Source organism: Macaca nemestrina, chromosome 6 (genome assembly GCF_043159975.1).
Source record: "Macaca nemestrina isolate mMacNem1 chromosome 6, mMacNem.hap1, whole genome shotgun sequence".
NCBI lineage: Eukaryota > Metazoa > Chordata > Mammalia > Primates > Cercopithecidae > Macaca > Macaca nemestrina.
In genome coordinates, this window is record NC_092130.1 from 31,596,080 (window position 1) to 31,619,626 (window position 23,547).

The following is a 23,547-nucleotide window of genomic DNA, read 5'->3' on the forward strand; positions in this document are numbered from 1 at the left end:
CTTATTACACATAAATTGGTGTGTTACACTTTGTTCTGAATTAAACATATTTTTCATGAGAATATATTTAAATATGTGATGATAACATTTTTATGAGGTCCAGTGATCCTACAACATCAGTGAAAGCTGCTTTGCCACTCAACTTTGCAAATTACTTAATTTCACTGCATTTGGTTTTTTCATCTGTAGAATGGGGATAACAAAAGGAGCTTGTTCAGAGGGTTGTTGTGTGGAATAAATAAGATAATACATTTAAGGACTTAGAATAGCGTCTGCAATAAATCACTAGCTGTTGTGATGATAACAACAATGATGATGATGGCTATGTTGATGACAGAGACAATGACAACAATGATGGTAATGAGGATAGTAAAATGGCCTAAAGGATCTTTGCACAAGGCAGTACTGCAGGGAGGATCCAAAACGCATCCTGAAGGCAAAGCCTCTTCTTTTCCCAACATTTTTCCACAGGAAACAATGGCCAAGGCTCCACTTTGGGAGATAACCAGCAAATATGATACCAATCTACACTTTCCCAGCTCACTAACACTTTCCACTTACATGGAAGTCGTATGTCTTTAGCCTCAAATAATTTCACTTGAAACTTGCAAAATACGATAAATATGAATTGTCTGTCTCATGTAGCTAGCGCATACGAATCTTATTCCACACACCTGAGTGTAAAAGAAATGTGTTTATTTCTGTGAATCAAATGAAATCTGGCTCCAAGTCATCATCTTGACAGGAGGACAGCAAATTTAATTCTCATCATTTTGGGGGAGCATTTTCCTTCTCTAGAACAAATCATCATTTTTGGGGAGCTTTTCCCTTCTCTACATAACAAATTCTCTTACCTCAGTTTTCCATAGTGGCCACTGATACTCATTCTGTCCACAATTGCCTGGTTCCTTAGTTGGGCAGCAAGCTACCTAACATGCTAAGCCTAAAGGGAGAATCTTTATTGAGACCAAACTTTCCCTCCAAGACATCCCTCCAAGGTCCTGGCTCTTCCTTAGGGGTGGCTCTGAGAATTAGAACCCATGTTCCTATAACACAGTTTGTGGAACCCACAGACCCATCCTCTCTTGCCCATACTGAGAACTCTCCTTTTAGAATCACCCTCCTTAGCACAAATGACTCCAGGAGCTCAGAGTGTGAGAAAACAAGGCCTAGAAGAGTTTTCGTCTTCAGGGCATCTCCTTTTGGCCCTAAGGTAAAGAGTCAAAAAGGCCTGGCTATGTTTTCAAAATCTGTGGGTGCATAACTAGAACTGAAAAGAAAAACCACAGAATTATCTCAATAGATGCAGAAAAGGCTTTCCATAAAATTCAACATCCCTTTGTGTTAAAAACCCTCAACAAACTAGGAATTGAAGGAACAGACCTGAAAATAATAAGAACCATCTATGACAAACCCATAGCCAACATCATACTGAATGGGCAACAAGACAGAGATGCCCACTGTCACCACTCCTGTTCCACATAGTACTGGAAGTCCTAACCAAAACAGTCAGGCAAGAGAAAGACATAAAAGGGATCCAAATAGGAAGAGAATAAGTCAAACTATCTCCGTTTGCAGATGACATGATTCTATACCTAGTAAACACCATAGTCTCTACTCCAAGTCTCCTAGATCTGATAAATAACATGTGGTATTTTATTTTCTGAGTTATTTCACATAGGATAATGGCCTCCAGCTTAATCCATATTGCTGCGAAAGACATGATTTTATTATTTGTATGTCTTCATAGTATTCCATTATATATGTGTACATTTCCTTCTTTCCTTCCTTCCTTCCTTCCTTCCTTCCCTTCCTTCCTTCCTTCCTTCCTTCCTTCCTTCCTTCCTTCCTTCCTTCCTTCCTTCCTTCCTTCCTTCCCTCCCGTCCCTCCCTCCCTCCCTCCCTCCTTTCTTTCTTTCTTTCTTTCTTTCTTTCTTTCTTTTTCTTTCTTCTTTCTTTCTTTCTTTCTTTCTTCTTCTCTTTCTCTTTCTTCCTTTCCTTCCTTCCTTCCTTCCTTCCTTCCTTCCTTCCTTCCTTCCTTCCTTCCTTCCTTCCTTCCTTCCTTCCTTCCTTCCTTCCTTTCCTTCTTCCTTTCTTCCTTTCTTTCTTTCTTTCTTTCTGTTTCTTTCTTTCTTTTTCTTTTTCTTTCTTTCTTTCTTTCTTTCTTTCTTTCTTTTTGTTTCTTTCTTTCCTTCTCTCTCTCTTTCCTTCCTTCCTTCCCTTCCTTCCTTCCTTCCTTCCTTCCTTCCTTCCTTCCTTCCTTCCTTCCTTCCTTCCTTTCTTTCTCTTTCTTGCTTTCTCACTTTCTCTTCTTTCTCTCCTTTTCCTCTCTTTCTCTCTTCTCTCTTCTCTCTTTCTCTCTCTCTCTCTCTTTCTTTCTTTCTTTCTTCTTTCTTTCTTTCTTTCTTTCTTTCTTTTCTTTCTTCTTTCTTCTTTCTTTCTTTCTTTCTTTCTTTCTTTCTTTTCTTTCTTTCTTTCTTTCTTTCTTTCGATTCTTTCTTTCTTTCTCCTTTCTTTCTTCCTTCTTCCTTTCTTCCTTTCTTCCTTTCTTCCTTTCTTCCTTTCTTCCTTTCTTCCTCTTCTTCTCACAGAGTCTCCCTCTGTTACCCAGGCTGAAGTGCAGTGGTGCGATCTCCGCTCACTGCCACCTCTGCCTCCCAGGTTCAAGCAATTCTCCTGCTTCAGCCTCCCGAGTAGCTGTGACTACAGGTGTGCACCACCATGCCCGGCTAATTTTTGCATTTTTAGTAGAGACCATGTTGGCCAGGCTGGTCTCAAACTCATGACCTCAAGTTATCCTGCTGCCTTGGCCTCCCAAAGTGCTGGGATTACAGGCATCAGCCATCACACCAGTCCTGTAGCACGTTTTCTTTATCCAATCATCTGTTGATGGACACTTAACTTTAGGCCATGACTGCTACTGTGAATAGTGCTGTAATGAACACACAAGTTCTAGTATCTTTTTGATATGATTATTTCTTTTCCCTTGAGTAGACACCCAGTAGTGGGACTGCTGGATTGAACAGTTGTTTTATTTATTTATTTATCTAGACAGAGTCTTTCTGTGTTGCCCAGGCTGGAGTACAGTAGCATGGTCAGGGCTCACTGCAGCTTCAACATCTTGGGCTCAAGTGATCCTTCCAATTCATCCCCGCAAGAAGCTAGGACTACAAGCACGTGCCACTATGCCTGGTTATTTTTAAAACAATTTTAATAGAGATGAAGTCTCACTATGTTGCCCAGGCTGGGCTTGAACTTTCAAGGTTAAACAATTCTACTGCCTTGGCCTCCCAAAGTGTTGGGATTACAGGCATGAGCCACGGTACCCAGCAAAATGGTAGTTTTATTTTTAGTTCATTGAGAAATCTCCTTACTATTTTGCATGAAGGTTGTACTAATTTGCATTCCCACCAAGAGTTTATAAGCACTCTCTTTTCTTCACTTCCTCACCAACATCTGTTGTTGTTGTTGTTTTCCACTTTTTAATAATAGTGACGTTATTAAACATCTGAGTGGTGTAAGATGGTATCTCACTGTGGTTTTACCTTGCATTTATCTGATTAATGATGTTGAGAAATTTGTGTTTATTGGTCATTTGTATGTCTTCTTCTGAAAAATTTCTGTTCATGTCCTTGCCCACTTTTTAATGGGGTTATTGTTTATCTTCTTCTTGAGTTGAGTTCCTTGCAGATTCTGGATATTAGTCCTTTGTTGGATGCATAGTTTGCAAATATTTTCTGCCATTCTGTAGGTTGCCTTTTTACTTTGTTGATTATTTATTTTGCTGTGCAAAAGATTTTTAGTTTAATTAAGTACCATTTGTCTATTTTTTGTTGCATTAGCTTTTGAGGCCTTAGTCATTAATTTCTTGCCTTGGCTAACATCCAGAGGAGTTTTTCCTAGGTTGTCTTGTAGGATATTTATTGTTTCAGATCTTACATTTAAGCCTTTAATCCATGTTGAGTTAATTTTTGTATGTGATGAGAAATAGGGGTCTATTTTCATTCTTTAGCATATGGCTATCCAATGTTTCCAGAACCATTTATTGAATAGAGGGCCCTTTCCCAATTTCATGTTTTTGTCAACTTTGTTGAATATAGTTGCTTATAGGTCTATGGCTTTATTTCTGGGATCTCTATCCTGTTCTATTGCTCTATTTTTGTACAAGTACTATATTCTTTTGGTTGCTATAGCCTTATAGTATAATTTGAAGTCAGGCAATATAATTCCTCGCTTTGTTTGTTTTGTTCAGAAATGTTTTGGCTATTGAGGATGTTTTCTTGGTTCCATGTACATTTTAGGATTTTTTTTTTTAATTCTGTGAAAAATAACATTAGTAATTTCATAGGAATTGCATTGAATCTGTATATGGCTTTAGGCAATATGGTCATTTTAACTTTATTGATTATTTTAATTCCATAAGTGTAGATGTTTTTCCATTTTTTGGTGTCATCTCTGATTGATTTAATCAGTGTTTTGTAGTTCTTTGTGTAGAGATCTTGCACGTCTTTGGTTAAATGTCTTCCTAGGTAACTTATTTTTTTGTGTGGCTTTTGTAAGTGGTTCTCGATTTGGTTCTCAGATTAAACATTATTGGTGTATAGAAATGCTACTGATTTTTGTATGTTGACTTTTTATTCTAACACCTTACTGAAGTCATTTATCAAACTCAGAGTCTTGGAGGAGTCTTTAGGGTTTTCTAAGTATAACATTATGTCATTAGTGACCAGAGGTGATTTGACTTCCTCTTTTTCCAATTTGATTACCTTCTATTTCTTTTTCTTGCCTGATTGTTCTGGCTAGGACTTCCAGTATTATGTTGAATAGGAGTGATGAGAGTGGAAATCTTTATCTTGTTCTGGTTCTTAAAGGAAATGCATTCAGTGTTTCTTCATTGAGTATAATGTTGCTATGGTTTGTTGTATATGGCTTTTACTATTTTGAGGTGTGTTCTATCAGTGTCTAGTTTGCTGAGAAGTTTTATCATGAAGGGATGTTGGATTTTATTCAATGCTTTCTCTGCATTTCTATTGTGACAATTGTATGGTTTTTGTTTTTAATTTTGTTTTGTGGTGAATCCCATTTATTGATTAATATATGTTGAATCATCCTTGCATCCCTGGAATAAAACCCACTTGATCATGGGTCACATTTTTATGTGCTGTTGGACTCAATTTGCTAGTATTTTGTTGAAGATTTTTGCATCTATATTCATCATGGATATTGGCCTGTATCCTCACCTGATTCTGGTATCAGGGTGATACTAGCTTCATAGAATGAGTTAAGGAGGAATCTCTCCTCCTCAATTTTTGGGAATAATTTCCATAAGATTGGTACCAGCTCTTTTTGGTATGCTAGTAAAATTTCACTGTGAATCCATCTGGTCCTGGGCTTTTTAAAAGGAGGTTTATATTACTAATTCAATTTCACTACTCATTATTGGTTTGTTCAAGATTTCTACTTCTTCATGATTTAATCTTTTAAATTGTGTGTTTCCAGGAATTCATCCATTTCCTCTGGATTTTCTAGTTTGTGTGTGTAGAGATACCCATAGTAGACTCTGATAATATTTTGCATTTCTGTGGTATCAGTTGTAATCTTACCTTTATCATTTCTGATTGTACTTATTTGAGTCTCCTCTTTATTCCTTGATTAAGCTATGTAGTATTTATACATTTTATCTTTTGAAGTAAGTAATTTTTTGTTTTGTTAATCCTTTGTATTATTGTTTTTGGTCTCAATACCATTTGTTTCTTTTCTGGTCTTTGTTATTTATTTTCTTCTGCTTGCTTTGGGTTTGGTTTATTCTTGATTTTCTAGTTTTTTGAAGTGTGACAATAGGATGTTAATTTGAGACCCATCTTTTTGATGTAGGCATTTAACACTCTAAACTTCCTTCTTAGCACTGCTTTTGTTGTATTACAGAGGTTTGGGTATATTGTATCTCTATATTAATTTATTTCAGAAAGTATTTTTATTTCTACCTTAATTTCATTGTTTGCCAAAAGATCATTCAGGAGCAAGTTGTTTAATTTCCATGTATTTGTATAGTTTTCAGAATTCCTTTTGTATGGATTTCTAATTTTATTTCACTGTGGTTCGAGAAGATACTTGATATAATTTTATTTTTAAAAAATTTATTGAGATTTACTTTGTGGGCAGGCATATGGTCTATTTTGGAGAATGTTCCATACTCAGATGAGACATGTATATTCTGCAGTTGGTGGGTAGAATGTTCTGTAAATGTCACTAGATCCATGTGGTCTGGAGTCCAGTTTAAGTTCAGAGTTTCTTTGTTGATTTTCTTTCTCAGTGATCTGTCTAGTTCTGTCAGTGGGGCATTGAAGACCCTCACTATTATTGTGTTTCTGTTGATCTCTTTTCTTGGATTTAGTAATATTTTTAAAAATGAATCTGTGTGCTCCAGAGATGGGTGCATACATATTTAGAATAGTTGTCTTCTTGTTCAATTGAACTCTTTATTATTATACAATGACCTTTTTGTGTTTTGTTTATATTGCTATGGATTTAAAATCTATTTTATTTGATGTACATGTAGCTACTTCTGCTTGTTTGTGTTTTCTGTTTGTGTGGCATATCTATTTCTACTCTTCTACTTTGAGTCTGTAATATCTTTCCCGGTTAGGTGGATTTCTTGTACTCAGAAAATGGTTGGGTCTTGTTTTTAAATTTAATTTGCCAGTCTATGTACTTTAAATGGGGCATTTAAGCCATTTACATTCAAAGTTATATTGATATGTGATGTTTTTGTTCCTGTCATAATGTTGTTACCTAGTTTCTTTGTAGTTTCAGTTGTGTAATTGCTTTATAGGATTTATGAGCGTTGTACTTTTATGTGCTTTTATAATCGTGTGTATATTTCTTTTGCTTTCATTTTAGAACTCTTTTGAGCATTTCTTGTACAACGGGTCTAATGGCAAGAAATTCCTGTAGTACATGCTTGTATGAGAAGGGTTTTATTTCTTCTTCATATGTAAAGCTTAATTTGGCAGGATATAAGATTCTTGGGTGGCACTTTTTTAAAGAATGCTAAAAATAGACCCCAAATCTCTCCTGGCTTATAAGGTTTCTGCTGAGAAGTCCACTGTTAGTCTGATGGAATTTCCTTTATAGGTAATTAGATGCTTATCTTTTGCTGCTTTTATGATTTTTTTCCTTGGTATTGACTTTGGATAGTCTGAAGACTTCATGCCTTGGTGGTGCTTATCTAGCAAACTATTCCTCAAGTGGTCTCTGATCTTGTACCTGGATGTCCACATTTCTAGTAAGACCAGTGAAATTTTCCTTAATCATTTTCTCAGATGGGTTTTCCAAGCTCTTTACTTTGTCTTCTTCCTCAGGAATGTCTACATCTCATAGATTTGGTCACTTTACACAATTCATTTTTTTCCTCAGAGTCTTGGTTCTTTTATTAAAAATTGTTTTTTCTTTACTTTTGTCTGACTGGATTAATTTAAAAGACCTATCTTCAGCCTCTGAAATTATTTTTTTCTGCCTGTTCTATTCTGTCTTTAAAGCTTTCAACTGTATGTTGTAACTCCTTCAGTGAAATTTTCATTTCCAGAAGTTCTGTTTGTTTGTTTTAGATATCTCTTTCATTCCTATACTGAAATGTTTTTCTGATTTCTTTGTGTTTGTTTTCAACTTTATCTTGGATCTCACTGAGCTTATTTACAATCTATATCTTGAATTATTTACCTGTCATTTCAGAGTTTTCAATTTGGTTAGGATCCATTGCTAGAGGGCTAGTGTGATCGTTTGTGGGGTATTGCAACATTGTTTTTTAGTGTCAGGGTCCTTGTGCTGATTACGTCTCATCTGGAGAAGCTGCCACTTCTTATTTTTGAATTTACTTTCATTGGGATGGCATTTTTTCCTCCTTGACTGTTGTGTATATTGGTTAGGGTCCTTTGGAATTACTTCTATATGCTTTTAGGAGCCAAGGCTCTGTATGAACTCCTTGGTATAGACAGCCTTAGTGTAGTGGTTTCCTCAAATGCTAGTTGTTTCTAGATTATAGTGGTGTACTGTTTGTATGAGCAGGCTTACTGTCTCCTGCAGAGATTGGAAGTGGTCTTGGAAGGTTTACCGTATTCCCTAGCACTGTGTACTTCTGTCTGCAGAAATTATGTTGGGTTGTGCAGTTCACCCTACAGTCCAGTATGTGGTGCTTGTGGGTAAGAGCTGTTCAAGCACTACATATTGGAGTCAGCAGAAGTTATAATGGGCCATGCAGGTTGACCTCCCAGCCAGTAGGTGGTGTGATTTATTCATTTATTTTGTTGCATTTGGAAACATATAGAGGACCCTGGAAGCACAGCTGAGAGAGAAGGTGAATGGAGTGGAGTCTCGAGAATACTGGCATGACTTAGTCTAAGATTCTCCTGCTCTGTACACTCTACATATTAGAGCTTCAGGAGCACAGAATGCAACCCAGCAGTGACAAGAGAGCCCCATACAATCCCATTGTTATAGTAACTGTAAAGACTGAAAAATTCAGTCAAACTTCCCCAGATTTTCATGTACTTAGTATTTAAAAACTTGAGAATAAATACCAAATTGCTTGAATTTTTTTTCTTTCCTTTCAGCCTAAATATGAAGGTTTGCTATGGTAGACAAACATCTTTAAATCCTCGGATAACTGTAATACAAAATCCATGAAGTTCTAGGATTGGAGGAGATTTTAGCATCTGTCTACTTTGCAGTTTTTATTTTTTTTCCTCCTGAAAAGCACTGTGCTGGGCTATTTGGTTTTAAGCAACAAAAACCCACTCTTCATAATATATGCCAATGAGGAATTTTTTGGGGAAGATCTTGGGTAACTCAAAGATACCAAAGAAAATTGACATACCAGGCCTTAGAGAAGGCTGGTCTGGACATCTGGGGAGCAAAACTAGGCAATTTTTGAGTCATCTTGGGTTGACATAACAGAATACCACACACTGGGAGGCTTAAACAACAGAAATGTATTTTCTCAGAGTCTGGAGGCTGGAAGTCTAAGATCAAGGAGCTGGCAGGGTTGGTTTGTGGTGAGGCCTCTTTTCTTGCATTGTAGATGGTCACTTTCTCATTGTATCCTCACATGGACTTTTCTCTGTGTGCTCACTTCTAGTGTCCCTTCCTCTTATTATAAGGACACTAGTCCTATTGGCTTAGGGCTCCTATTTATGGCCTTGTTGGGCATTAATTACCGCTTAAAGGCCCTATCACCAAATATAGTTACATTAGGAGTTAGGACTTCAACATATGAATTAAGGTTGGGCAGGGATACAATTCAGTCTTTCACACCAATCTTCTCAAGTGCCTTTGGGGGGATGAATCTGCTCCAATTTTGTTCTGTTTTTGGCTTCCACACTATAAACTTGTGTTCTCAGAGGTTCTGTTTGCTCTGACTTGAGCCATGGAACTACCGCTAGGTCCAGAGTATTTAGGGCCCCTTGACTGACATCCCCACTGGTCCATGGAAAGTGGGAATGAAGGTAGTTTCTTAAAGAAAAATTAAAGAACAATTTCAATTTGGTTAGGATCCATTACTAGAGGGCTAGTGTGATCGTTTGGCCAAAGCAACATTGGGCTACTTTTTTAAATTGACAATGTAATTAGAGCCCAGGTATATAAAATAACTGTGGATGTGTTCTGTTTTCTGTGGGTACAGGTAAACCTGAATTTGGCTTATTCCTCCTCTGTCTACCTCCTAGACGTGGCTCTAAAACCATCTGTGAGGTATAAAGCTTAAAAGCTGTTATCCTACTACCATTCACTCATTTCACAAATAGGGAAAGCAGCATCCAGAGTAGCAAGGAGCTTTGCCCAAAGCTGCCCAGCAGATTCGGGCAGAGTAACAATCATGACCCAGTCCTTCCAGCTTTAGTCCTGGGTAGCCCCTACTTTTGATAGCATGATCACTGTGCATTCCATTCTAAGCAAATTCAAATTAGAAACCACATTACATAGCTCCCTGGGGTATTTTTAGCTGCTAAGCACTTTTCAAGGGTTTTTTAAAACAACAATATCCAGACAGTCAAAAAGAGAAATTGCAAACATTGTGGGCAGTGCTTATCATTCATCAACAAAGATAAGATATCCTTTAAAACTGTATTGTGTGTGGCTGATCTGCTGCCTGATTAGAACTGAATGAAGCCTGGAAGGCTTTACCCATCCGTTCTCAAGCTTGGCTTCACATCCGAGTCAAGTGTGGGTTCTAGTAAGTGCTGGCTCTGGAGCTGTTTAACATGGATTGGATCCCAGCTTTGCCATTGCCCGGCTGTATGACCCTCTGAAGATTGCTGAAGGTCTCCAAGTCTCGTTTCTTCATCTTTAAAAGGGGAACAAGTTTATTTTCAAACTTATAAAATTGGGAGAATTCAACACACAACTGTCCTTTATGAAGAGTGTAGCATAGTAGCTGGCCCTGGTGAGTGCTCAAAAATGTTAGTAGTGACACAGAGTCAGCTAGGTTCTTCTTCCCTTAATGTGGTTTTTAGGTTTTCCAAAACCTTTTTGCATATATCCCTCACCAATCAACAGCAGCTCAACAAGTTCTGCTACAATCCTATAAGACACAAAATAAGTTATTTCATGAAAGCAGAATTTCATAAGTAAATTGGTATTGATCTGCTCTTAGAAATGGAAAATATTCAGTCTGGAAGGCTTGCTGTTATATTTAAATCAAATAGTGCTTAAAAGAGCAGCAGAGGATCCTGTCCAAAGCAGAGCAAGGTGCTTTCCCCTTTGAGGGTAATCATTCCCTTCCAGTGGGAAAAGATAGTCACCAGGGCTCACGCTATCTACTTGTTCCTCTTTGCAAATGAAGAATCTTCAAAGATGGAGGCCAAGAATCAGAGCAGGGAGACAATTTGTTGCCTTCCTCTTGCCTTCTCTTAACCTCCTCCTTATGGTCTCAGGGCAAGAAGTATTGATAAGGTGGTGGGCAAGGAAATCTGGGACTCGTAGGAGGCACCCACAGAGCAATTCCCTGCCAGTACTTGGGGAAACCTTAAAATTGACGTCAAACTTCCTGCTTTCCCAGGAGGGATCTGTTTCCAAGAAAACAGGTTATGATGAGTAAGAAAGCAGTGTTCTGATCAAATTTGCATGCAGATTGAATTGTGAATCATGTTGGAGTTTGTGAGAAAGGTGACAATTTGTGAACAGGTTTTCGTTTCTCCCAAGTTTTTCTGCAACCAAGTAAAAGTAGATTTGCATGTGATATTCCTTTCTTTTTTAATCTTCTTTAGATACTAAGAGTGACTTTGGCTTGCCAGGGTTTTCCCCCTTTCCTTAAAGGACCTATACCTCTGAAGAGAAGGAAGATAAAATTACAAATTTTGTTAAAATGCCTTATTCAAATGCCTTCTCAGATTACATTATGAGTTTATAGGTTCTGTAAAAGAATTGAACATGTGAGCTGAGGCCATTGCAGCAGAATTGGTTGAGGAGTTGGGTGCCGGAGTAGGAGACTGGTAAGGTCTGGAAAGAGTCCTATATGGAGTTAGGTTAAATAACAAAGGGAACTATTACCAGTAGGTATTCTAAAAAAAAAATTGTTTTTAAAGGAAGGGAATAGACAAGAATGGGTTTCAGTAAACCTAAATTTTGGAGCTGTGAGCCTCTTGTTCTCGTTATCTGTTTCTGTGCACCCTAATTCTCTGACTTTTGCAAACTAGTGGCATAAAACACCACCAATAATTTTATTGTGTTCATGGACTCTGTCGGTTGGGAAACCAGTGGAAGCTTGCCTCTGCTTCAGTGCTTTGGACTTTAGCTAGGAACACTGGAAGTCTTGGTGTGACTCAACAGCTGGGAGCTAGAATTATCTCAATACTTGCTCATTTATACTTCTGGGGATTAATGCCCTCTGTCCAGTGGGGCCTCAGTGAGGGCTGTTGGCTGGAACCTCTCATGTGGCCTTTCCACATAATCTTTCTGCTTCCTCCCAGTTTGATGATTGAGTTCCAAGAATAAGCATCTTAAAAGGACAAGGTAGAAGCTGCATCTCTTCTTATGACCTAGCTTAGGAAGTCATGAGTGTCACTTGTCATCATGGTCCTTCCAGATTCAAGAGGAGGGAAAAAGACCCCATATCCCAAAGGAGTATCTAGTTCACATTGAAAGAAGAGCACATGGCATGGGATATTTGGTGTGGCTAGTTTTGGAAAACATGATGGGCCACACCTCCCAACAGCATCAATCCAGCGCTTAAAACTTTCTGCAATTTCTGATGGTAACATCCTAACGTGTCCAATATCCTACCATGGCCCAGCATGATCTGACTCCAGCCTCTCTCTGACCCCACCACTCTCCTTTGCTCTCTGAGCTTCAGCCACACCAGTCTTCATTCTGTTCTTGAACACATCAACATTTTTCTCACTTTGGAACCTTCAAGCACACTGCTTTCTCTGCCTAGAATACTCTTCCCCTCTTCGTATTGCTCCTCCCAAAACGAAGATCAAAGCAGGCGATATGGTGTGGCTCTGTGTCCCCACCAAATCTCATCACAGATTGTAATCCCCACATGTCAAGGGAGGGACCTGGTGGGAGGTAATTGAATCATGGGGGGCAGATTTCTTCCTTGCTATTCTCATGATAGTAAGTGAGTTCTCATGAGATCTGATGGTTTAAAAGTGTTTGGCAGATCCCCCCTCATTCTCCCTCTCTCTCCTGCTACCATGTAAGACGTGCCTTGCTTCCCCTTTGCCTTCTTCCATGACAGTAAGTTTTCTAAGGCCTCCCCAGCCATGTGGAACTGTGAGTCAATTCAACCTCTTTCCTTTGTAAATTACCCAGTCTCAGGTAGCTTGTTATGGCAGTGTAAAACAGACTAATACAGTAGGTGTATCTTTTGTTTTAAATTCCTTGACCTTGTTTCTACAAGCTGTCATGTTAGCATGGAGAAAGCAGGCAACCAAGCACATATGCTTTTATTTGCTTACACCCTGCCTCTCTGAGTCACTGACCCTAAGAGAGGTGTATGGAGAATTTTAGCAGGCCAAACCATACTATCTCTTTTTTAATCTTCCTATGTCTGCGCAGCAGGAGAAGAGAAATGAGGATCACAAACCTTGGCAGCTTTGCTGTCATCAGATGCTAGGTGTCTGCTGCTAACTCAGGAGATGACAGGTCCCATAGGCTGTTTTTGGTTTTTTGTTTTCTCTCTCTTTTTTTTTTTTTTTTAAATAAATGAGCCACTGCAACTGAAACTCAAATCCTCCCACCCTTGAAAGTGACTGCCTCATCTTAGTGGGGGCAAAATGGCTGTATTCTATGGAAAGGAAGTCATCCACTCAAGCCTCAGTTATCTCTTTGGGACACCTGGGGCCAAAGAGCAGGCCAATCACTTTTACAAACATTGAAAGCATGTTTCCTGGAACCGATATAATTCCACTATTGTAAACGTTTAAACCCTTCCCTCAAGCAGCGACCACAACACTGACAATTTTATCTTCTGAAAAGAAACACTTTCTTATAATCCAGAGGTTGGTAAACTTTTTCTGCAAAGGGGCAGATAGCAAATATTTTAGGCTTTGCAGAGCCGTGTTGCAGCAATTCAATTCTGCAGCTGTAGCACAAAGGGAGCTATAGTACATAAAGAAGTGGCTGCGTCTGTGTTGCAATGCAACTTTATTTATGGGCACTGAAATTTTCTCATATTTCACATAATTTTCATATGTCACGAAATGTTATTCTGCTTTTGATCTTTTTTTCCAGTCATTTAAAAAGTAAAAAGCAGTCTTATCTCATGAGCTGTACAAAAATAGGCAGCAGGGCTGGATTTGGCTCGCTGGCCCTAGCAATTTAATTCATTACTCTGGAATACTCAATTCCCTCCAATTCACAGTTTAAAGGTCACACAATTTGCCAGGAACAACCTGGCCAGTGGTAGTGGTTTTTTAGATTCTGTACTGGGACATCACCCATCTCTGCTTTGTTAATTATTACATATTCTTTAAATATCAGTGTGAATTTTAATCCTTAGAAAAGCCCTTTAAGAGCTTTGATTGGAATTACATTATATTTCTTCATAGTTTTCTGTACGTTTTGGTGCTTATTATTTGTGTTTATACCTTTAATTTGTACAATCATGGGATTACTGTTTGTCTCTCCTGTAAGACTGGTAACCACAGGAGAGCAGAAAATGGGTTCATTTCTCATTGACTGTATTCCTAGCTCTAGTGAAATCCCTAACACAGAGCAGAGATCTCAAAAATCTTTAATGAATGAAAGAAATCGAGTTTCCTCTTGTTTGTTTTTGTTCTTGTGCTGAAGAGAAGCAGAGCATGTGAGAAAATGGCATTTAAAAAATCAGACTAACTCTGGAGGCAGGAGAATATCTGCTAGGGTCTTAAAATGGAGGCGCTAGAACTGAACTCCGAACTCAAATCCGGGGAAGAGTGTGAGTTGTGACAGACCATCACCTCCCATGTTCTGAAAGCTAGACCTCTATTAATTACGTCATTTTTGTTCATAATTCACCTATTTCATTCTACTCACCACATTATAAGTATAGGTTTGTTTGTGTAATCATTTGGTTCCTCTCTGTCTTCCCTTCATGACTGGAGTGGTAATGTATATTTTGTTTAAAAACTGTCAAAATAAGACTTTTAAGCCAGATACAGAACTTGAAAAGTATATTAGATAAGATAAATAAGCTGGAAAATAAGTCCATTAGGGTCACTTATTTGAAGCACAGTTTTTGGTCAAGTTAATTTTTCAGTTCTTAATTTTAGTCTTGCATTATTCAGACTAATCTAACTGTATCTGATGCTCTGACAGGCTTTAGAATCTCTCTATATATTTAACATATTGTTTAAGGGAAATGCCAGAGAAAGGCTGAGAATGTATTCATTTATTCAACAAATACGTATTAGGAAATGCAAGATTACAAAAATACAATCCTTGCCTGAAAGAAGCCAAATATGGGATACTCATATGACTTTCCTTCTCCATTCCTATCTCATCCTTTGCTTGCTCTTGATTCTGCACATTGGCATTTGGTTTATGTCAAATCTGGACTAATCCAGGAAGCCAGTAATCAATGAGCACATTTGCACTGGTTTCTAGCCCTCTCTCTGAGACCTGAGAAGTTAGTATGAGTGACGGGTTGTATTCATCAGGGTTCTCTAGAAGGATGGAACTAATAGGATAGATGTGTATATAAAGTGGAGTTTATTATTAAGGAGTATTGACTCACACAATCACAAGGTGAAGTCTCACAATTGACTGTCTACAAGCTGAGGAGCCAGAAAGCCAGTCCGAGTCCCAAAGCCTCAAAAGTAGGGAAGCCAACTGTGCAGCCTTCAGTGTGTGGTCAAAGGCCTGAGAGCCCCTGGCCAACCACTGGTGTAAGTCCAGGAGTCCAAAAGCTAAAGAACTTGGAGTCTGATTTTGAGGGCAGGAAGCGTCCTATATAGGAGAAAGATGAAGGCTGAAAAACTCAACAAGTCTGCTCTTTCCAACTTCTGCTTGCTTTATTCTAGCCACAGTGGCAGCTGATTAAAGCTGACTAAAATTAAGATTAGAGGGTTCCCACCCAGATTCAGGGTGGATTTGCCTCTGCCAGTCCACTGACTCAAATGTTAATCTCCTTTGGCAACACCCTCACAGACACATGCAGGAACAATACTTTGCATCCTTCAGTCCAATCAAGCTGGCACTCAATATTAACCATCACGGAGGTACTGTCTGTACCTTGGGTTTTTCTACAGCCTGAGGATCTGCCTTCTCTCTCCTATGTGGAAAGAGACCTAAGCAATAAGATTTGGCTCCAAGTCTGTACAAGGAATCTCCTGCTAGTAAGGGAAAGAAATCCGAAGAGCACTGTGGTGGGAGTTGGAAACCCTGGTTCCTTCCCAGCTCAGCCACAAACTCTCTACGTAGCCCTAGGCAAGTTGCTTTTCTCTCTCTGGATCTTGAGTTCCTATTTAAAAAAATAAAAAAAAACCCCAAGAAACCCTAGAAAAATTGTCTCTAAGATTTTTCTGAGGGCTCACATTCTCACATTCAACTTATCACTGTATGCCTGTAGTTGGGAAACCATAATGAACACTACAATTCATAATTATTAGTTTAATGATCATTCTGTTTTGTGAAACTTAACTTTTCAATATTTAAATAAGATCGGCCTCCTTTAAAGAGTCTCTGACTGAAACCAGCTGAAGATTAAGAGGTTCTAAGTTGTGAAATGTCAATGATATTCTTTTAAAAGGGAAGAATCCTTTTGGGGAACATTTTTCTTTGAATTAGCTCCAATCAGATAACAGATAGAGGGAGAGGACTTTTTAATTCAGGACAGCTACTATTTATTGAGCATCTATTAGATGCTAGGCACTGTCCTAATTGTTTCATGTGTATTACCCAGTTTAATCCTCTCTACAACAGTATCTTATTCAAACAAAAAATTAAGGGTTTCCCTCTAACAGGCCAGCATAGAGTAGGATGATGCTTAGCATCAGGATGAAAGTGTGAAGGGAGCAAGAATGCATTATTGGCCTGGCGCAGTGGCTCAGCCTGTTATCACAGCACTTTGGGAAGCTGAGGCAGGCAGATCACTTGAGGTCAGGAGTTTGAGACCACCCTGGCCAATATAGCAACACCCCATCTCTACTAAAAATACAAAAATTAGCTGGGCCTGGTGACTCGTGCCTGTAGTCTCAGTTACTCTGGAGGCTGAGGTAGGAGAATTGCTTCAACTTGGGAGGTGGAGGTTGCAGTGAGCCAAGATCACACCACTAAACTCCAGCCTGGGTGACAGAGTAAGACTAGATCTCAAAAGAAAAAAATAAGAATGCATTCTTATTAGTTCATGACTATGCAATGAAATGCTGTTGTTTATTTTATTCACCAAAGATTTTCTAGCAGTCTTCCTAGTCCAAAAATAAGCACTCACTATTCCATGTCACTGCAGCTTAAATCCTATGTTTTATTATAAAAGACAGTGGAGAAGAATGAGGCCAACTAAGGAGGGTAAGGCCTTAGCAAGTATGTGGAGAGGAGTGTGCGTTTGACCCCGACTTATTAGCCCAGGGGATGGTTCATGTAGTTATAAACATGTGAGTAGTTTGGAAAGGTAGGTTGAAGGAAATCTGTAGAAGGACCTTATTTTATGATAAAGTCATTGTTTTTGTTTGCAGGAGAAGTGGAAGCCAGATATATAGTGACAGCTATAAGCAAAGGGTAGGCAACATGGGAAAGAGATAGGATGAAGATAGAGCTCACCATGAAGCAAGGTGGAAGTTGCCTGAGAATGCGGAAGGCCCAAGGATGTGTGCAGAAGAGAAAGCAAGTGGTGGAGGGTGGAAAGAAGGAGAAAGGAAAACAGAGGGGAGAGAGCAAGCGAGCATCCAACTATCTCTTTAGTTGTTCTGCTTAGGTCTCTCACAGTTTCCTCAAAATCAATATTTTTTGCCTTCTTGAAAAAGCAAGTTCAATTTCATTTTATTTGAAACACTGACTTTATCACAGAATAAAATAAGGTTGAGCTTGTTTTTATTCTGTCACATAATTCTAGAGTTCAAACTGTCAAATAAATTTTGATGTGTCTACTTTCAAAATATTTTTCAGCCACATTCATGTTGTCCAGTCTCTACTACCACCATCCTTATTTAAACCATTATTATCTCTTGCTCAACTGCTTGAAAATCCCATAGTTAACTTTCACATTTTTTGTTCACCTTCCAAAACTGTTATTTTGGAGTAACTGCAGTGATCTTTTGAAATGGGATTATAGCACATCCCTCCTTAAAATGCTTCAGTGACTTCCTATTGCCCTTTGAGCAAAATCTAAATTTTCTCCATCATACATAGTCAATCTCTTCGTGTTCAGCTCTGCTGCAGTCACACGAGCCTTCTTTCCATTCTTCAAGCTCCTGATTCCCTTTTTCTTGAACTCTTTGCACCTGCACTTCCTTTGGGCTAGAACAGTTTACCTCCAGCTCTTTATAGACCAGTCCCTTCTCTTTCTCTGGGTCTAACATTAGGTGCCTCTTCCTGAGTGATGCCCAACCCAACGACCCCTCCATTAGTCTCCGTGATAGCACCTTGCTACTTCCTGCATGTCAGTTTTACAATTTGTAAGACTGTATTTATTTGTTTGCTTGCTTTTCAAGTTGTCTGTTTCTCCTGTTAGACTGTGTACTCCATGAAGAAAGACTATCTTGGCTCTTTTAGTCAATGTTGTGTCCCTGAAGCTTAGCATGGTGTCTAGCACATCATTGTTGGCATGCAGTAAAGATTGGCTGAATGAATAAATAAAAGGAAGAAAGAATATCATAGATCTAGACATCTTAGATATTTTATATATGTATATATACATACACATGCATCTATATATATATAGTATTATTAGGAATGATGAATAAGCTTTTTAATTAACAAAGAACCATACTTTTGTAAGCTGTTTTACACATTCTCCTACAGGAAAGAAAGGACAGCAGGTATAATTGAATATTTGAAATAGTGACATTCTTTTACTTTGTAAAATGATATTTTTAGTGCATTCATTTCTCCTCTAATTGTTGCTGCATTTATTTCAGTTCCCATGGGAACCTGGAGAAGGACTTTCCCTATATTCCCCACCTCTTTGGGCTTCAGCAAAAGAAAATGGACCTCAAGGGAGTCTTCAAGAGCTGCTTCAAAATTTACTGTTCATCAAAGCACTTGCTGAAGACTGGCTTCGTGTCAGAGGCTGTGCTGAATGTTATGGAGAAGGAGGTGAAGGAGATTCGGTGCTTACCATGAAGGAGAGGTGGCTGCATGAATGTGTCATTTTATTACAGTGCAATAAGTGAGGTGATGAGCTTTGTGCAGATTTTATGGAATTAAAGAAAGAGGTCAGGAAAGCTTTTAGGAACTGTAGAGACAGTGCCTAAATTGTGTTTGAAGTTTGTCCCGAATCAGCAGATGAGAGAGGAGAGAGAAGAGTGGAAAGAAATCTAGGTCAATTATCTTCCTATTTCAATTCAAAAGCATAAAGGAGACTTAAAACACAAAAGAAAAAAATGAGAGGAATTAAACTTCAGAAAAGTAAAATACACAATCGTCCACGGCTTATGTCCATGTGAGAAGAATGGATATGGGTTCAGCTAAAGGAAACTGTGAACTATGGAAGAAAAAAATCCTATGCGTTTGTCATCCTGGGTTTTCCCAAGTAAAAGGGGTCAAATAGCCACCTTTGGGATGCATCCAATAGTCCCATGTAAGATATTTTCTTAGGGTGCTGGGTGAGGATGACGGGGGAAGACATGTACCAATCTAAAAGGGAGTAAGCTTGACCACGTGGCCGAGTGGCATCTCTTAAACCAACAGGGATAATGATAATGCTATAGTCCACCTGGTTGGTCCAGAAATGGTGCTTTCATCAAAAGAACACACTCTAGCAATCTACAACCATTTCAAAATAACACAAATCTTTTGTAAGTGTGTGTCAGCAACAGGAAGGTGAAACATAATTTCCAGGAACATTCAAATTCCCTCTTTTCCTGCTTTTTTCCCACCTGCCTCTCCATCTTCAGGTGCTGCCTTCAGTTTCTCTGCCCTTTAACTCTCTGCTTAAATCCTCATGTCCTTTTTATTACCCCATCATTTCCTCTTGACCTTGAATCCTACTATCTCAAGAATTATAAGGAGGACCTCCCCATTTGGATGGGGGAGGAGGTTCAACAGCTAATTATTTTAATTTAGTCATGTTCTCATTAATAGAATCACTGGGACCCAATTCTGCTACAGACATAGAATCTTATAGTGTGAGAAGCGGAAGGAAATCGGATATCTTAGTACAATGTTCTCACTTTACAAATTAGAGGTCTATGGTCTAGAGAAAGGAGCCCAGGAGCAGCTTCTTAGGGCCAGGACCATCTGATAAGTAAGGCAGTTTGTTCTTGTTTTAATAGCTACAATCTCTTAAATGAGGGTCAGTTCTTGTTTTAATAGCTACAATCTCTTAAATGAGGCTCAGAACTTAATTTCCTACTATGTAATTCCCATCTCAGAAGATTCTAGTGTGTCACAGTGGGATCACAATGCTACCTTAAAGATTTTCCTCGTGAAACTGGAATAGAATTTTCACCTTCTATTTTTATGTTTGAAACATGTTAACATTTTCAAAAATTGCCTTTCTTGTTGGCGTTTTTATTGATTCTCTCCACCAACTACCCAAAATAATTAAATGCATAATAAGGAGCAAAATGTATGGAATCATCCAAATGCTTGCTCTGGATTATGATCTACCAAATTAAAAACTTGTTTTTGCATAACTAAATCTGCAGGGGGAGAGTTTGCAACAAACGCTCTTAATAATGAGGTGCCTGCCACTGAGCCTGGTGGTTTGCATGTACCGTCTCACTTAAGCCTTGCAACATTCCTGTGAATGAGGTAACTTTCCACTTCACAGGAAAGTGGAGATTGGGAGGGGTTAGGCTCCAGGTCACACGGTAAATGGGGGAGCCAGTGTCCAAGCCCAGGTATGGCAGAATTAAAGTCTGAGCTCCTAATCTCTGCAGTACACTCATGAAATACATTGATTCAAAGGTGCAGTCATTTTACATCCTCATTTCCACAGACTAGGTGTCATAGATGAAGATAATGCGAAGGAACAGTTTTCACCGTTGTGTTTAGTGCCGAAAAGGATTTAATTTTGGCTAACTGTTGCAAGGCTGCAAGGAAAGTTTTTTGGAAAGCATGTCTGGGGTAGATCCACCTAAAGTACTACCTGTTATCGATTCTTACCCTGCAATTCTATCTGCTCATCTCCCTTTCTTCCAGGGTGTGTATGCTCAGAATCTTTTTGGGTTCTTGGAACAACAGTTAAACGATTCCTTTCTTATCAGGTTACATGCTTCACTGGTTATACACACACACACACACACACACACACACACACACGTCACCTCCTTTGCTTCACAATTCATTTCTAGTGTCTTTCAGGTTTAACTACTAGCATAAAACTGTCTTTACCTTCCTTATTATTTTAATGATTGTTACAACTCTGATTGCCCATTAACTTTAAATTACTGTTATAAATAAGACTAGAATCACTATTAATTAACTGGGATGTAGTCAGGAACACAAGTATAATGTAATTTCTCTTGCTCTCTCATAGGTCCATAGAGAGACCCAAGTGGTAATAGCAACCAACCATTTAAGGTAATATATTTCTATAACTCCTTGGCAAACAATAAGGGCTTCACCCAAAGATGACTCCCTAGGGAAGATATCAGGCTTGGTGGTGGCCACCCATTCTCATGTCCTTAACAATAAAAATAGCTCCGTCATCTCCATTTCTAGCCCAGATCTCTCACCCAAGGTCTCAGTGCTAAACTTTCAAGTGCCTTTTGGCACTATTTTTAAAATGTTCTTCAGCTAAAACAAATTGAATCTTTAAAACTAAACTGATTATTCTAGAACTGTGCTGTTCAATGTGGTAGCCAACAACCACGTGTGGCTACTGAATACAAGAAAAGCAGCTGATCTGAATCTGAAATGTCCTGTATGTGTGGCTACGCTCAACCGCAAAGACTTAGTGCAAGAAAAAGAGCACAAAATTACTCATTAATGATTTTTATTGATTATGTATTTTCTCTGTATAGAATTAAATAAAATACATTATTCAAATGAATCTCACTTGTTTCCTTTTACTTTATAAGATGTGTTTATTAGAAAATTACAATTACATATATGGCATGCATATTTCTATTGAATAGTGCTGAGCTAGAATATCAAAACTGGGAGGAACTGTCTAATCCCACACCTTATTCTATGAGTGAATAAGTGTTAATAACTAGTGTTTGTGAAGTGAGTGTTCATGTCTAATCATGTGCCCTACCTTACCTCTACTATCTCATTTAATCTTTACTACAGTTCTATGAGGTAGGTATCATGGTTATGCCTACTTTAAAGATGAAGTCTGTAGAGGGGAAGTAGTTTGTTCAGTGTTACATAGCTTGTAACTCAGATGCTTGGCACAGCATCAGTTCCTGTGAATGATGGAATACGCAAGTACTTCCTAAGACTTAGATGCCTCTGTATGGCTCCCTGGTTGTCTCTCACTGAATCCACCTATCTCTGGTAGCCACAGTGTCATGGACCTACTCCTCAATTCTCCTTCCCCTCAATTCAGCTTTCATTTTCTCTTTGAAATAAATGTGTGTACAGTTTAATGGAAAAGTGATTTCCCTGGAGCAGGGACCTCTAAAATTATAGCAAAATCTATTTTTTTTTAACTACAGAGGCAGAGGAAAGTGGCAAAATGTGAAGCTCTATGATGGAAGGTAAGTTTTCATTCTCCTAGAGCTGTATTCCTGTCATGGCAACACACGCAGTACACACACACACACACACACAGAGACACACCCCACACCGAGCAAATCCCTCTTCCAAAACTCTTCAGATATTTACAGTATAGTTACATCTTAGACTTGATTTTAGAAATTAGTTGAAAGGTTAAAATAACATATGGACAAAAATGATAGCATTAACACATTTCCTTATAAAGGACAACATTGGAAACTGTTATGCCGTTTCAGAATAAATCCAACCCAGTCAATTTCTTTTTCAGCTTAGAATGGATTGTTGCTTCTTTAGTTGATTGTCACGTGATGTATCTTGTTTGTATTTATGAAGAGTGCCATATAAAAAGCGTATTACCTGAGACACTAAAATCACACTTAGCACAGTGAGAGGCTTTCTTTGGGAGGAGTACATGAACACTGGGAAATAAAATCTAGGCCTCCCATATGCTAACTCTAGTGTATATGGTTACTGAATGAAATGGATGATAGAATTTCTCCTAGTATTTGAATTATTTTCTCTATATTTTGACAAACATGTGAAATTGAACTCGTGCAAGTTAAGTGAAAATGCATGTTACTCCTCTATATATTCAACCTTCCAGTCCTTCTGATAAACAATATTAGGTTCTGATAGATCTATCACTTATGAGGGTTCTTGAGAAAGGCTTATTAGTGATAGCGGGGTGTATTTGTCTTTAATGAGCTTGAAGAATTTATGAATTCATTCACTTACTCTTAGAATAGTAACGGGGGATCATCTATGTGTCAGACGCTGTCCCAGGTGCTGAGGAATTTGAGAGAAATTAAGAGATCAATGGTGTCTTTGAGCCACTCAGAAATGTTAAATGGTTTACTCATTAAAAAAAAATGTCCAGGAGCATATCAGTATTGTCCCAATGAGTCAGATAAACATTTTACATTTTATCTGATTGTTATAATTATTCCTACTATTATTAGAAAAAGAAGGAGAGATAGGCTTGGAGGAAACAGAATGTTGAAAAAAGATTTCGGAACCTCTTGATCTGGTGGGTCCTACTGCAGTAGACAATATGGCAGAGTGGAAGTAAGTCTGAGCTTTAGAGATAGTGTGAAATAAATACTGTACGTACTTAAGTGGAAAAAGAGTTGGAAGCTAGAATGGCAATTACTACTTTTTGTCTCATAAAGCATCTCTATTTTAAACTACATGGAACAAATGCAGACAAAAAGATCTAGTCTGTTAATGAACTAGTGTGAATCTGTT

At 38.4% G+C, this 23,547-nt stretch overlaps 1 long non-coding RNA gene across 2 annotated transcripts in view; it reads left to right on the top strand.

The window, feature by feature from the left end:
- Positions 1 to 21,558, top strand: part of LOC139363570 (uncharacterized) — a 57,231-nt gene extending 35,673 nt beyond the window's left edge. Inside the window, exons 3-4 of one of the 2 annotated variants that reach the window (XR_011624218.1) lie at positions 18,552 to 18,729; positions 21,116 to 21,558. This is a non-coding gene — a long non-coding RNA (uncharacterized lncRNA). Of the gene's footprint in view, positions 1 to 18,551; positions 19,947 to 21,115 lie in introns of those variants that run through there. The other variant, XR_011624217.1, reaches the window with a different exon arrangement.
- Positions 21,559 to 23,547: the final 1,989 nt, after the last annotated feature.